Source organism: Leopardus geoffroyi, chromosome A2, assembly GCF_018350155.1.
Source record: "Leopardus geoffroyi isolate Oge1 chromosome A2, O.geoffroyi_Oge1_pat1.0, whole genome shotgun sequence".
Taxonomy (NCBI): Eukaryota; Metazoa; Chordata; class Mammalia; order Carnivora; family Felidae; genus Leopardus; species Leopardus geoffroyi.
The window spans coordinates 71,575,279-71,588,946 of record NC_059331.1 but is presented as its reverse complement, the minus strand read 5'-3'; the positions used below and the strand labels follow the sequence as shown (position 1 = coordinate 71,588,946).

Below are 13,668 nucleotides of genomic sequence, written 5' to 3'. Positions count from 1 at the left end.
AATATTATAGTAAAAATGTGTGGAATGCATAACTTCTAATGCTACTAACCTTACATATTTCTTTCAGTGTTTTATTCATAGAGGATAGGAAATATGTCCACTGAAATCTTTGGTTTAAAAAATGTTCCTAATCCTGGGGCACCTGGGTGGCTCAGTCGGTTAAGCGGCTCAGGTCATGATCTCACAGTTCATGAGTTCAAGCCCCTCATTGGGCTCTGTGCTCACGGCACAGAGCCTGGAGCCTGCTTCAGATTTGTGTCTCCCTCTCTCTCTGCCCCTCCCCCACCTGTACTATGTCTCTCTGTCTGTCTCTCTTAAAAATAAATAAAACATTAAATTTTTTTTGTGTGTGTGATGCTCCTAATCCTAACTAGAAACCAAATACATTTTAGGCATTAAATTAAAAAGGACCTTCAACTCATTGTGTCAGTATAGATTAGATAATATATAAATCTATAATACCGAAAAAGAAGTAACAAGTATTTCTGTTACCTTACTTTTCCTTGTCATTTTGATGTTATCATGTCCTAAATATGAGGCTTGGAAACCACCCTTCGTTTTCCAAAATAGCATGAAAACCGTCAAATGTACGTTACCACCAGCTGAGTGGGTGCCTTGGAAACCATGCTGGAGCCTTTACTTTCCAGTAACAATCCTTTTATTCTTGCTGGCAATTCTAGGATGCTCACGAAGAGCCAAATGTTATCACAGTTTAGCCTAAGCAGAAAATAAAAGTCCCTTGTGTGCTTATCTTATCGTTTTTTAATAAAGTACTTTCTCTCTTTCATACAAGCTAGACAAAGTTAATTAGCTTGGATATGAGAAGCTGTTCCTTGTCCTCTTTCCCCTCCAAGCACTAATTAATATTAATGAGTAAAAGGATAAAAATTACTAAGTACTCCTATAATTGTACTCGTGGATCATTTCCGTAGGATGATCCTGAAATCCAGATAAATAGGACTAAATGTGGACTGTCAACCATGAGAGAGTTGACAGACCTTGGTATAAATTTCACCAAAGACCCTGATAAGAGGGATCTCCCCACCTTGAGGGAGGATTTAAGAGGATTATTGTACAGAAACTGATTGATTTACTAACACCAATGTTCCCCTTTTCTCTTCCTTCTTATTGCTTTGTTTTTTTTTTTTTTTTTTTTTTTTTGTTGTTGTTGTTGTTTTTCCTGTTTGGCAGGGAGAAGCGGTGGGATTTGATATTCTGCCATGCAGCCTGCTTTAACTCTTTCAGATGCAGAGCCTTGAGGTTTTTATCCCAACACTTCATGAGGCTAAGAAGACAAAAAACCAAAAAACCAAAACCAAAAACACCACATTTTTTTCCACCTCTTCAAAGGAGGGTGTCAAAGAACGTAATAAAACGGAAAGCTTTTTTGGAAACTTAGCAATCATGTCAAGAATTTTTAAAAACAAGTCCTAAGATCCTTTGGCTTTCTTGTGGGCAGCTGAAAGTCATCTGCAAATGTCTCAAGTGCAATTTGAGTCGAGAAGGTATTTTCAGCATGTTAATTAGGCTGCCGTGCCTTGCGACAGAGGAAACCCACGGTCTCTAGGGAATGACACCAAGCGATGCCTAATCAACTTGGCTCGCTACTTCCAGAACTGCAGGTACTGAAATCTGACACAGAGATGTTTCATAAGGGTTAAACATTGCTACTTTCCCACTGAATATATAAACCAGGCATTTTATGGAAGTTCTAGGTCTGAAAAAACGAGAAAAGTTTATAAGAAAACAAAGAGGCATCTTCTAAAAGGAAAGCTGTTGTGTTCGAATAAACAGACTAGTAATTTATAGTGAAGTGTATAAGTACTCATAAAAGCTATAATTGTATTTAGTAAGAAGCTTTATGAGGGAGAGAAGGTCCTCTGTAGATATACCTACTTGGAATATATTAAGTATCTTTCTTGGTCTGCATGATAAATAGAAAGACTATGGTTGACAGAAAGAAAAAAAACCCTCAATTATACTTATAACCAATTAAATATGTGGCCAGGATTCATACAAATGGTGGAAAGTTCTTTGCAAATATTTAAGCTCCAGGGGCACCTGGGTGGCTCAGTCGGTTAAGCATCTGACTTCGGCTCAGGTCATGATCTCACAGTTCATGGGTTTGATCCCTGTGTTGGGCTCTGTGTTGACGGCTCAGAGCCTGGAGCCTGCTTCAGATTCTGTGTCTTCCTCTCTTTGCCCCTCACCTGCTCACACTCTGTCTGTCTCTCAAAAATAAATGTCAAAAAAATAAAAAAAAAAAACAACCCCAAATAGTTAGGCTCCACAAGTCTCCCTGGCTATTGTCTGTGTTACTGATTCTGGCCTCGTCAGGGAAGCCATTCATCAACAAAGATCTCGAATTGGGTGGAAACCAAACTTGGAAAGAGTTTGAGCGATAATGTCAGGGTTATAGTTAAAAACAATGGAGTGAGGCTTGAGTATGCAGGTCTGCTGTGTATCCCGCTGACCTAGACAATCAGGGCAAACAACCACATCATGTTTCTTCTGGTGGCTGTGGCTGCAGAGGAGGAGACCCACAGGAAGACCATGGCACTCTTCTGGTGAGCTGGCACTTGTCAACTGTCATTGCTAGCAATTTAGGAAGACTGCTACTTTGACAGTTCTTCCTGTCCTTCCTCTTTCCAAAAAGAGTTTAAAATTAGAACAGGTGGCCAAGGGAGTTAGCAATTCATCCCATTTTTCTTTTCTACCCTCTGAATTTCTATTTGGACAAAGCTGGACTATAGATCGTAAGTGAAGTCTAACTCCAAATACTCCAGAAAGAAAAAGAGAACAAAATAAACATTTCCTTACCTTAAATGCTAATGATACAAGCATTCCTTTACTGAGGAATATTTTTTTCTATATGCCATGCTATAATAGTTCATAATCCAGGCATACCTCATTTTATCACACTTTGCTTTATTGGGCTTTGCGGACACTACATTTTTTTTTTTTTTTTTTACAAATTGAAGGCTTGCAGCCACCCTGCACTGAGCAAGGCTTATTCATGCCATTGTTTCCAATGACATTTGTTCACTTCTTGTCTCTGGGTCACATTTTGGCAATTCTCACAATATTCAAACTTTTTCATTATTATGTATGTATTACGGTGATTCATAAGCAGCAATATTTGATCTGTTGTAATTGCCAGGAACCACACCCATATAAGATAGCAAAATTCATTGATAGATGTGCGTGTGCTGACTGTTGCACCAACTGGCCGTTCCCCCAGCTTTCTCTCTGTCCTCAGGCCTTCCTGTTTGCAGACACACAACAATACTCAATTAGGCCAATTGATAACCCTACAATGGTCTCTACATGTTCAAAAGAAGGGAAGAATTGCACATCTCTTACTTTAAATCAAAAGTTAGAAATGATTAAGCCTAGTGAGGAAGGCATGTCGAAAGCTGAGACAGGCCAAAAGCTAGGCCTCTTAAGTTGTGTGCGTAGAGGAAAAGTTCTGGAAGGAAATTAAAAGTGCTACTCCTGTGAACACATGAATGACAAGAAAGCAAAACAGCCTTATTGCTCATATGGAGAAAGTTTAGGAGTCTGGAGAGATGATCAAACCAGACTCAACATACTCTTAAATCAAGGCCTAATCCATGGCAAGGCCCTGACTCTCTTCAATTCTATGAGGGCTGAGAGAGATGAGGAGGCTGCAGAAGAAAACTTTGAAGCCAGCAGAGTTCATTTGGTTTAAGGAAAGAAGCCATCTCTATCACGTAAGAGTACAAGGTGAAGCAGAAGGTGAAACCTATACTCAGTACACCCATTGGTTTCTCTCTCCAATCCAAGGCCATCTGGCTTTGCCCGTGGTACTCCATTCAAGTGCCTCTGTGAGAAGTCACCATGTTCTCACTGCCAAATCCAGTACCCTGTAATCATGACACATTAGGCAGAAATTTGGCTACCTTGGACTTTTGGACCCTCTTATAAATTATAAAATTCTGTCTTTTCGTGGCTTCTGCAACCCCACCTGCTCCTGTTTTCCATCTTCCCTTTGTGACAATATTTTTATATAAGAATCCCAACTCCAAGACAGTTTTGTTTAAATTTTTAAAAATTTTTTATGAATGTAATTTATTGTTAAATTGGCTTCCATAGAACACCCAGTGCTCATCCCAACAACATCTCTCCTCAATGCCCATCACCCATTTTCACTCTCCCTCACCACCCATCCACCCTTAGTTTGTTCTCTGTATTTAAGAGTCTCTTATGTTCACCTCCCTTTCTGCTTGAAACTATTTTTTCCCCTTCCCCCATGGTCATCTGTTAAGTTTCTCAAATTCCACATGTGAATGAAAACATATGAAATCTGTCCTTCTCTGACTGACTGACTTCACTTCGCATAATACCCTCCAGTTCCATCCATGTTGCTACAAACAAAGAATGATTTCATTCTTTCTCATTGCCAAGTAGTATTCCATTATATATATAAACCACGTCTTCTTTATCCATTCATCAGTTGCTGGACATTTAGGCTGTTTCCATAATTTGGCTATAGAAAGTGCTCCTATAAACATTGGTTTTAATAGAAGGGAGGAAATCCATGGTTGATAGTAAGGAAAGCAGGTGTGTGTGTGTGTGTGTGTGTGTGTGTGTGTGTGTGTGAGAGAGAGAGAGAGCACTTGCATGCATCTACATGTATGTACATGTACATAGGCATCTGTAAAGAACAACTTTCCTATTCCAGCTATTTCTTCCCATTTCCAAAGTGATTGGACCTGTGAGACTGGAAAAAAGCTCTTCTTTTTCAAGAAGGTCTGTAAACTGATGGATCCATAATTCCTAGATGACTAGAACTTTAAGGGCTGGGTGTTACGGTTCTACTTTCCCAAAAGTCTCCATCTTCTCCACACTCTGCCCCTCCCAAAATATTTTCCATAAGAATTCCAAAACATCCAGTCCCACCCGAACAGTGGATTTCTAGCACCTCATTGAGTCATTGACTTTGCCTCCTACTTAGTCTGCTCATCTTATAAGTTGTGGTGAGAAAGAAAGGGGCTGCATACACATGTTAGGCTCCCCTGCAAACAGAAGCCTGGAAGATTATTATTGACTCCCTTGGAGTACCCAGCATTTCAGCAACACATGGGTTCCTCTTGGGACTCAGCGTGTAGCATTTCTTACCACTACTCAGTCTATTTATTCTACAGGGAGATTTTGTAAAAGTGTGAGCCCTAAGTAGAGTTTCATTTCTGTCCTACATTCTTTGATGGAATTGGTCATCTGAAACCCCCATTCACCTTGAGGTCATCTGCAGACAGACATTTATAGACATGTTAAACATGCATCAGGGTACTCTCGACCACTTTCCCTTTTTCCAAGACAGCCTCTTGGAAAGAAGAGTTTTTGACATTCTGACTGCAAGTACATAGTTTATGAACATATAATCACTGTAGGAAATTCCTGGCCCTTCTTAGACATATGGGCACCAAGTAGCAGAGGTACCTGGGTCTCCAGTACCAGATGGCGATCAATCCAGCACACCTTCAACAGCAAGAACTCCAGATGAAGACTGTCTGGGTTCAAGTCCTGGATCCATTACTTATTCACTAGGTGACCCTTAGGTAGCTTATTTTACCTTTCTATGCCTCCATTTATTCATCTGGAAATCGGGAATAATAATAATAACAATAATAATATCTACCTTATAGGTTTCTTGTAAGAATTAAATGATTTAATGAATTCAAAGTGCTTATAACATAGAAAGTGCCATATGAGAGTTAACCATTTATTATTACTATTGCTATTATCATTATAGTGATATAAAGACTTCTGAAAATAAACATCAGTATGGTGGTTAGGGCAAGGAGAAAATCTGGCTGATATGTCTGAAATAATACTACCTATGAGGGAAGTAGAAGTAAAGAGTTTTAGAAACTCAAATTTGCTAAACAATCTGAGATCTGGGGAGTTCTCTAAAATTTCTATCCTTTGAAAACCCCCAAGTTTCGATAGATGATAGATAGATAGATAGATAGATAGAAAAATTTGGGACATTTGAGGCTTCTACTCATCCAAGATGACCTAGGCTCATTATATCCATCTTTTAAAAAGTGAAAAAATAATGATTTAATATATTTTTGTTATATTATTATTACCATTACTCTTATTGCAATTAACCCAGCGAATTAAATAATCACTGATCATGTACAAATTCAGGGATTTGCAAATGATAATGATTTGCTATTTAGGTTTCTAGAGACCTAATAACCCTACTACTATGATCGCTTTTATCCCGCATTATACTGCAGACCTTATCAAGCAAAGTGAGGGTGGGGGGAAGAGAAAGCTCATAAAAACTAGAAAAGAAGAACACTGTCATTATTTATATATGATATGGCTGCTACACAGAAAATTCTAAAGAATATACATACACATTATAAGAAATAAGAAAGTATAGCAAGATTTCTGCATATAAGATCAATAGACCTAAGTCGATTAATTTCTGTACAGCAATTAAAGGGAGCTGCTTGGCTGGTGTTAGTCCCTCAAAATCTTTGAATAAAGGACCCACAGAATAGGGCTCAAGCCTCTAAGAAGGGCCTTTACCCAGGTGGTAATTATACCTCTAAAGGGAGACAATTAAGTAGGGTGTGAGAGAATAGAAGAAAGCTGGAAACAGAACCCACCTGCCATGATAAAGACCCATTGCTAGAGTGATTTTGGCAAGGACAGCAGAGCAGAGATGAAGATTCTTCTTCCCTTCTTATCTTCCGCCTTTCCTCCAATATCCCTTATTGCAGAATTTAAAAAGAAGTCATTTGGCAAAGGAGACCTACAGTTTGCAGAGACCTAGCCCAGCATCATATGGCAGAGTATGGAAGGATTGGCTTGGAATAAGAGTGGCTTAATAATCTAGCCCACTCTTGTATAGATATCTCAATATTTTATATTTAGGTATTCAGAATATTAGAATATTTAGAATATTTAAATATGAAATGGCATTAAAGTAGGCTTAACTAAATGGAGAAAAATATTGTTTTCATGGGTAATATATCATATCCCAAAATTTATCTATAGACTCAATTTAATTCCAATGAAAATTCCAACAGGTTTGTTTCTGGTGAAACTTTTCAAAGTAGGATTCTAAAATTTATCATAAAAGCAAAAGCCTAAGGAATGGGAAAACCATTCTTTTTTTAATTTTATTTTTTATTTTTTTAAATTTACATCCAAATTAGTTAGCATATAGTGCAACAATGATTTCAGGAGTAGATTCCTTAGTGCCCCTTACCCATTTAGCCCATCCCCCCCCTCCCACAACCCCTCCTGTAACCTTTAGTTTGTTCTCCATATTTATGAGTCTCTTCTCTTTTGTCCTCCTCCCTGTTTTTATATTCTTTTTGCTTCTCTTCCCTTATGTTCATCTGTTTTGTCTCTTAAAGTCCTCATATGAGTGAAGTCATATGATTTTTGTCTTTCTCTGACTAATTTCACTTAGCATTAATACCCTCCAGTTCCATCCACGTAGTTGTAAATGGCAAGATTTCATTCTTTTTGATTGCCAAGTAATACTCCATTGTATATGTATACCACATCTTCTTTATCCATTCATCTATCAATGGACATTTGGGCTCTTTCTATACTTTGGCTATTGTTGATAGTGCTGCTATAAACATACGGGTGCATGTGTCCCTTCAAAACAGCACACCTTTATTCTTTGGATTAATACCTAGTAGGGAAATTGCTGGGTTGTAGGGTAGTTCTATTTTTAGTTTTTTGAGGAAACTCCATACTGTTTTCCAGAGAGGCTGCACCAGTTTGAATTCCCACCCGAAGCGCAAAAGAGATCCTCTTTCTCCACATCCTCGCCAACATCTGTTGTTGCCTGAGTTGTTCACATTAGCCATTCTGACAGGGGTAAGGTGGGATCTCATTGTGGTTTTGATTTGTATTTCCCTGATGATGAGTAATGTTGAGCATTTTTTCATGTGTCGGTTGGCCATCTGGATGTCTTCTTTGGAGAAGTGTCTATTCGTGTCTTTTGCCTATGTCTTCACTGGATTCTTTGTTTTTCTGGGTGTTGAGTTTGATGTCCTTTATAGATTTTGGATACTAACCCTTTATCTGATATGTCATTTGCAAATATCTTCTCCCATTCTGTCAGTTGCCTTTTAGTTTTGCTGATTGTTTCCTTTGCTGTGCAGAAGTTTTTATTTTGATGAGGTCCCAGTAGTTCATTTTTGCTTTGGTTTCCCTTGCCTCCAGAGATATGTTGAGTAAGAAGTTGCTGCGGCCAAGATCAAAGAGGTTTTTACCTGCTTTCTCCTCGAGGACTTTGATGGCTTCCTGTCTCACATTTAGGTCTTTCATCCATTTTGAGTTTATTTTTGTATATGGTGTAAGAAAGTGGTCCATGTTCATTTTTCTGCATGTCGCTGTCCAGTTTTCCCAGCACTCCTTGCTGAAGAGACTGTCTTTATTCCATTGGATATCCTTTCCTGCTTTGTCAGAGATTAGTTGGCCATATGTTTGTGGGTCCATTTCTGGGTTCTCTACTCTGTTCCATTGATCTGAGTGTCTGTTCTTGTGCCAGTACCATATTGTCTTGATGATTACAGCTTTGTAGTATAGCTTGAAGTCTGGGATTGTGATGCCTCCTGCTTTAGTTTTCTTTTTCAAGATTTCTTTGGCTATTTGGAGTCTTTTCTGGTTCCATACAAATTTTAGGATTATTTGTTCTAGCTCTGTGAAGAATGCTGGTGTGCAAAAGCTATTCTTGAAGAAAACTAACAACATATCAAAATATTATTTTGGATATTTTGAAACTTTTCTGAGTTAGCTACTGAAGTAATATTCATGTCCAGTAAAATTTAGCCTTTTTAGTTGTTCAGTTTTGAGTTTTGACAAATATATATTGTCTATAATCACGACAGTCAAAATGCAGAAAATCACCATGACCTCCTCCCCCAAGTTCCCTGTTCCCTTCTCATCAATCCTTTCCCCAATTCCCAGCCCTGGTAACCTCTGACCTGACTATGTCTCTATAGTTTTAACATTTCCAGAATGGTGATTTGTTTTTGTTTTTGTTTTTGTTTTTTAAGACAGAGATAGAGAGAGAGAAAGCGCGCACAAGTAGGGGAAGGGCAGAGAGAGAGAGAGAGAGAGAATCCCAAGCAGCCCTGATATGGGGCTTGATCCCACGACTCTGGGATCACGACCTGAGCCAAGATCAAGAGTTGGATTGAGTCACCCAGATGCCCCCAGTACTGTGATTTTTAAAATAACTGTTTTGATGCACAGTTAAACATGTTGACCAAGGCAACAAAGTTAAAAGCCTAGAATTAGACCAGTGCATATAAGAAAATGATGTATGACAGAGATGGAATTGCCCGTCCATGAGAGAAGGTATGATTTTTCAGTAAATGATGCAGAAATAATTGACTTATCCACATGGAAAAAGTGAAATTGAATTTCTCTCTCATGCCACACACAAAATTTAATGGATTAATGACAAATACAGAAGATATATATATAAAACCTTTTTAAAAAAGTCAGAAGAAATGTTAGACACTACCTTTCTTACTTTAAGATAGAACAGTATTACTGAAACCTGACCCAAAAACCATGAACATAAAAAACGGATAATCTTATATTAAAATTAAGACTTACTGTTTTTCAAAAGACATTATAATAAAAAATTTAAAATAAGCCACAATCTGAGAGAAGCTATTTACAACACATATTACTAATGAAAAATTAGTATCTATAAATCTAAAGATTTCTTATGAACTAATAACAAAGAGATCAGAAATTCAATGGGAATTGGGCAAAGCACCAACTAGGCATTTTACAGAAAAAAAATGGCTGATATACATAGATAGATAGATAGATAGATGAGAGAGAGCGAGAGAGAGAGATAAAAAAGATGCTTAGTCAGGGAAGTACCAAAAACAAAAACACATTGTGTAAAGGAATAAATACTCAAGACTTCTAACAACACCAACCATTAGAAAAGATGCAGAAGAAAGAAGACAGCAAAGGATGCTGTTGATGAGAGTGTGGATTTGGCATCACTTTAAAAAGTTGAGCACTTGAGTTTCCTGCAATCCAAAAATTCCATTCCCAGGTACATACTTGTAAATATGTGTTCTAGAAGTCATTCGTAGAACTGTTCATAGCAGCATTATTTGTTATTTTAAAACATTCAAAATGCCCAGGTATGCACTGACAAGAGGATGAATAAATTTATTGTGGAATATTCACATGAAATATACAGTAATGAAAATGAATATTTTGCAGTTTACTAAAACAAAATGGATGGAATTTAGCAATAATTACTCACTTTTTTTTAAATTTTTTTTTAACGTTTATTTATTTTTGAGATAGAGAGAGACAGAGCATGAATGGGGGAGGGGCAGAGAGAGAGGGAGACACAGAATCTGAAGCAGGTTCCAGGCTCTGAGCCATCAACCCAGAGCCCGATGCGGGGCTCGAACCCACGGACCCCGAGATCGTGACCTGAGCTGAAGTCGGACGCTTAACAACTGAGCCACCCAGGGGCCCCAATAATTACTCACTTTAAAGTGATGAGTAAAAACACATCCAATTAGACTGCATTACAGATTATAAATGTATTAATTCCACTTATAATAATATAAATTACACTTGTAATAATATAAATAATACAAATTACACATTAAATGTGATAATTATGTATTATTAAATCCAATTCATATATTTTAAAAGTAATAATTACAATGTATTAATGTATAGTATATCAAGTATTATAACATTTTTTAAGGCTCAACCCAGGTAAAGGTGAGTGGTATCATGTTTAAAAATTCATGAGTATGTGGCAAACTACAAGATTTCACTGTAGGAGCGACACTGGGGAGGGAGGGAAGAGGTGGGAGCATGGAAACACACAGGTAACTTCAGAGATATTGGCAGGGTCTTTGTTCATAATTTGAGTAGAAGGCTCACAGGTGTTCATTATTATGTTTATAGCTTAAGTAAATGTTACATAAATTCAACTATTGATAACAGCAAGTCCGCAAGTGAGAACCTTTTTTTAAGGTGCCTGACTTTAAAAATAATTTACTAATTTTTGGTTCTAAAATATCTTGCTTTTCAAGATATTTGTTTAAACACTTGAAAATGAATTTAAATTTGCATTGCATAAAGACTAATTTCTTGTTACAATCAGTCAATAAGTTTACCTCTGAAGCTATCAACGCACATCAGAGTGAGTAAGAATCTGTAGAAGTGGTTTCCTTTTGAAATTGCATTACAGTGTGCCCTCAGCACTTTCAGAGAGTTATAGGGAGAAGTTGTCTTCTTTTTAGAGAGAAGTAAATGTGCTTTGTTAAAATCATGGAAAATAATCTTCTACATTCTCTTTTTGTAAATATTGATGCTTTAAGGAAATAATTACTATTTCCCTTGAGCTTCCTATTTCTTAAAGTAGGCTTTTTTTTTTTCAATAAAGATTTACTTGTTGGCCCAGATATGTCAAAACCTGGTTTAATATTCTTTTTAAATTCCTGTGATAAATACAAGCATAAAGATTCATTTCAGTGTCATGATTACTCTATGGATCAATGAATATAACAGATTAAGTGTGAAGTTAGTATAAACTGCATTGTCTTTGAGGATTTTTAAAATCTTTTGAGTAGCAGAGGAAAAAAAAACAGCTCCATGATCAGATACGAAACATAACAATATAATTAAGATTATTATTAATGTACTTTTTATGTTTAACACATTTTTCCAAGCATGTTCAATATTATTAAAACCATCTGGCATCCCAATTTTCTTTTTCTTTTTCTTCTGCCCAGAGTTTTTAACCTGCTTATTTTTAATGTAATTTTTTCTTATTTATTTATATTTCTGAGGATCTTTAAGCCCTTTTAAGAAGATTTCAGATGTAAATGAATAAAATAACTGATAAAATACACTATACACCTAGACCTATATACTATTTATTTTTTTGAATTTTAAAAATTTTTATTAATTTTTGAGAGATAGAAAGAGACAGAGCACAAGTGGGGGAGGGGCAGAGAGAGAGGGAGATACAGAATCCAAAGCAGGCTCCAGGCTCTAAATTGTCAACACAGAGCCTGATGTGGGGCTCTAACCCATGAACCATGAGATCATGACCTGAGCCGAAGTCAGATGCTTAGCTGACTGAGCCACCCAGTTGCCCTTATATACTATTTAAATAAGAAATTAGACATAATTAAAGTTGACAGAGTCATTTTACCTAAGGAAAGGGGGGTTCCTGCTCAGGCAGATCTGGAGTGAATTCTGGGGTATGCTTGAGAAGAGCAGAATAGCAGGGCAGCCAACCCACGCAGACCCAAGACTAACCAGTGAATGAAATGATGATATGACCCCATCAAAATATTGATGTATCTGTATAAATGCATGGTTGCAAAGTTCTATAAAAATGAACAAGGGAGAATATAAATGCTTGGCAGCGAGGATGACTTTAAAACAACAGAACTCAGAGGGAGGCTGCAAGGAGAGAACCCTGTACAATATTGATTGAGTGTCATGTTCTGAGACCTATTAGCTAACCTACACACAAAAATAACCAATCTCCAAAACAACCTTACAAGATAAGCATTACAGTCCCTGTTTTACAAATAAAGAAACTAAAAATTAAAAAGGCAAAGTAATCTAGCAAGTTTGGTCTTATGAATTTTATACAACCATAAAGGATGTAAGAAATAAATTTTTTTCTTATTTTCGAAATCAAATCTAACTATGGTGCTGGATCCCTGGCTGTCGAGGCTTATACAAAAGTTCCAAAGGAATTACGCTGACTAAAATAATTCCTGTGGCCTTTGATTCACACTAGTAACCGGAGGTGAGTTACTATTCAAAGCCTCATGATGACTTGAAAGTAGTGAGGTACTAAAAAATTTTTCTGAAATCTGGGCACCCTGGTGTCTAATGACTAGTCTTTCCAAGGTCATACATGCCATTGCCTTCTGAAATCTGAGCACCTCTCTCCTCTCCAGCTCCCAGGTATTACCAGAAAGGGAGCTGGCTTCCATTCCCCTCTCTCTCAGAGATGCTCTTCTAATGTTAGCCTTTCCAACCTGAATACTGCTTCCCAAATTCAACATGCATTCAGAAAATACAACCATCACAAAACCAGAATACAGATAACAGAAGTTTCATAGCTGCAGGTTGCACTCAAGTGGGTATAGTTACCATAAATGAAAAATGCACCTTGGTAAATATTGCTAGACATTTTAGTGTTATACCAAAAAAAAATTTATTAGACCCTGTTCATAGTTATAAAGCTTAAGAGCAAGAGAGATTGGGGAAATTTATACCTTAATCCAATCTCAGGAAAATTATACCTTAATCCAATCTCAGGAGAATGTCAATTGGCCTCATAGATGGTGCCTGTGATCCGGCCTCTGGTTGCACATTAGTGGGGTGAGGTTCCATCAACGTACATCAATATAACCCAAGGGCGCTTTCAGGTATCTGGTCCTATCCCACTGTGTCACATCCTGCTTGGCAGCACTGAATACATATTTGCTGTGTACATTCTGTAAGAAATAGAGATTAGCAGATGGTAAAAATGTAGGGGAAATTATGTGATTATATCTATGCTTCATTAAGATAGTTCATTGGCTTGGATAGGTTTGACATAGTAGATAATGAAAAAAGAAAGACCAAAATATCTTT

The 13,668-nt window shown here is 37.2% G+C and overlaps 1 long non-coding RNA gene across 3 annotated transcripts in view; it reads right to left on the bottom strand.

Annotated features, from left to right (window-relative positions):
* The window catches only part of LOC123606238, a 113,637-nt gene that overhangs the window by 65,306 nt on the left and 34,663 nt on the right, over positions 1–13,668 (bottom strand). For all 3 annotated transcript variants that reach the window (XR_006716183.1, XR_006716181.1, XR_006716182.1), the window contains exon 2: positions 13,335–13,529. This is a non-coding gene — a long non-coding RNA (uncharacterized LOC123606238). The remainder of the gene's footprint in view (positions 1–13,334; positions 13,530–13,668) is intronic.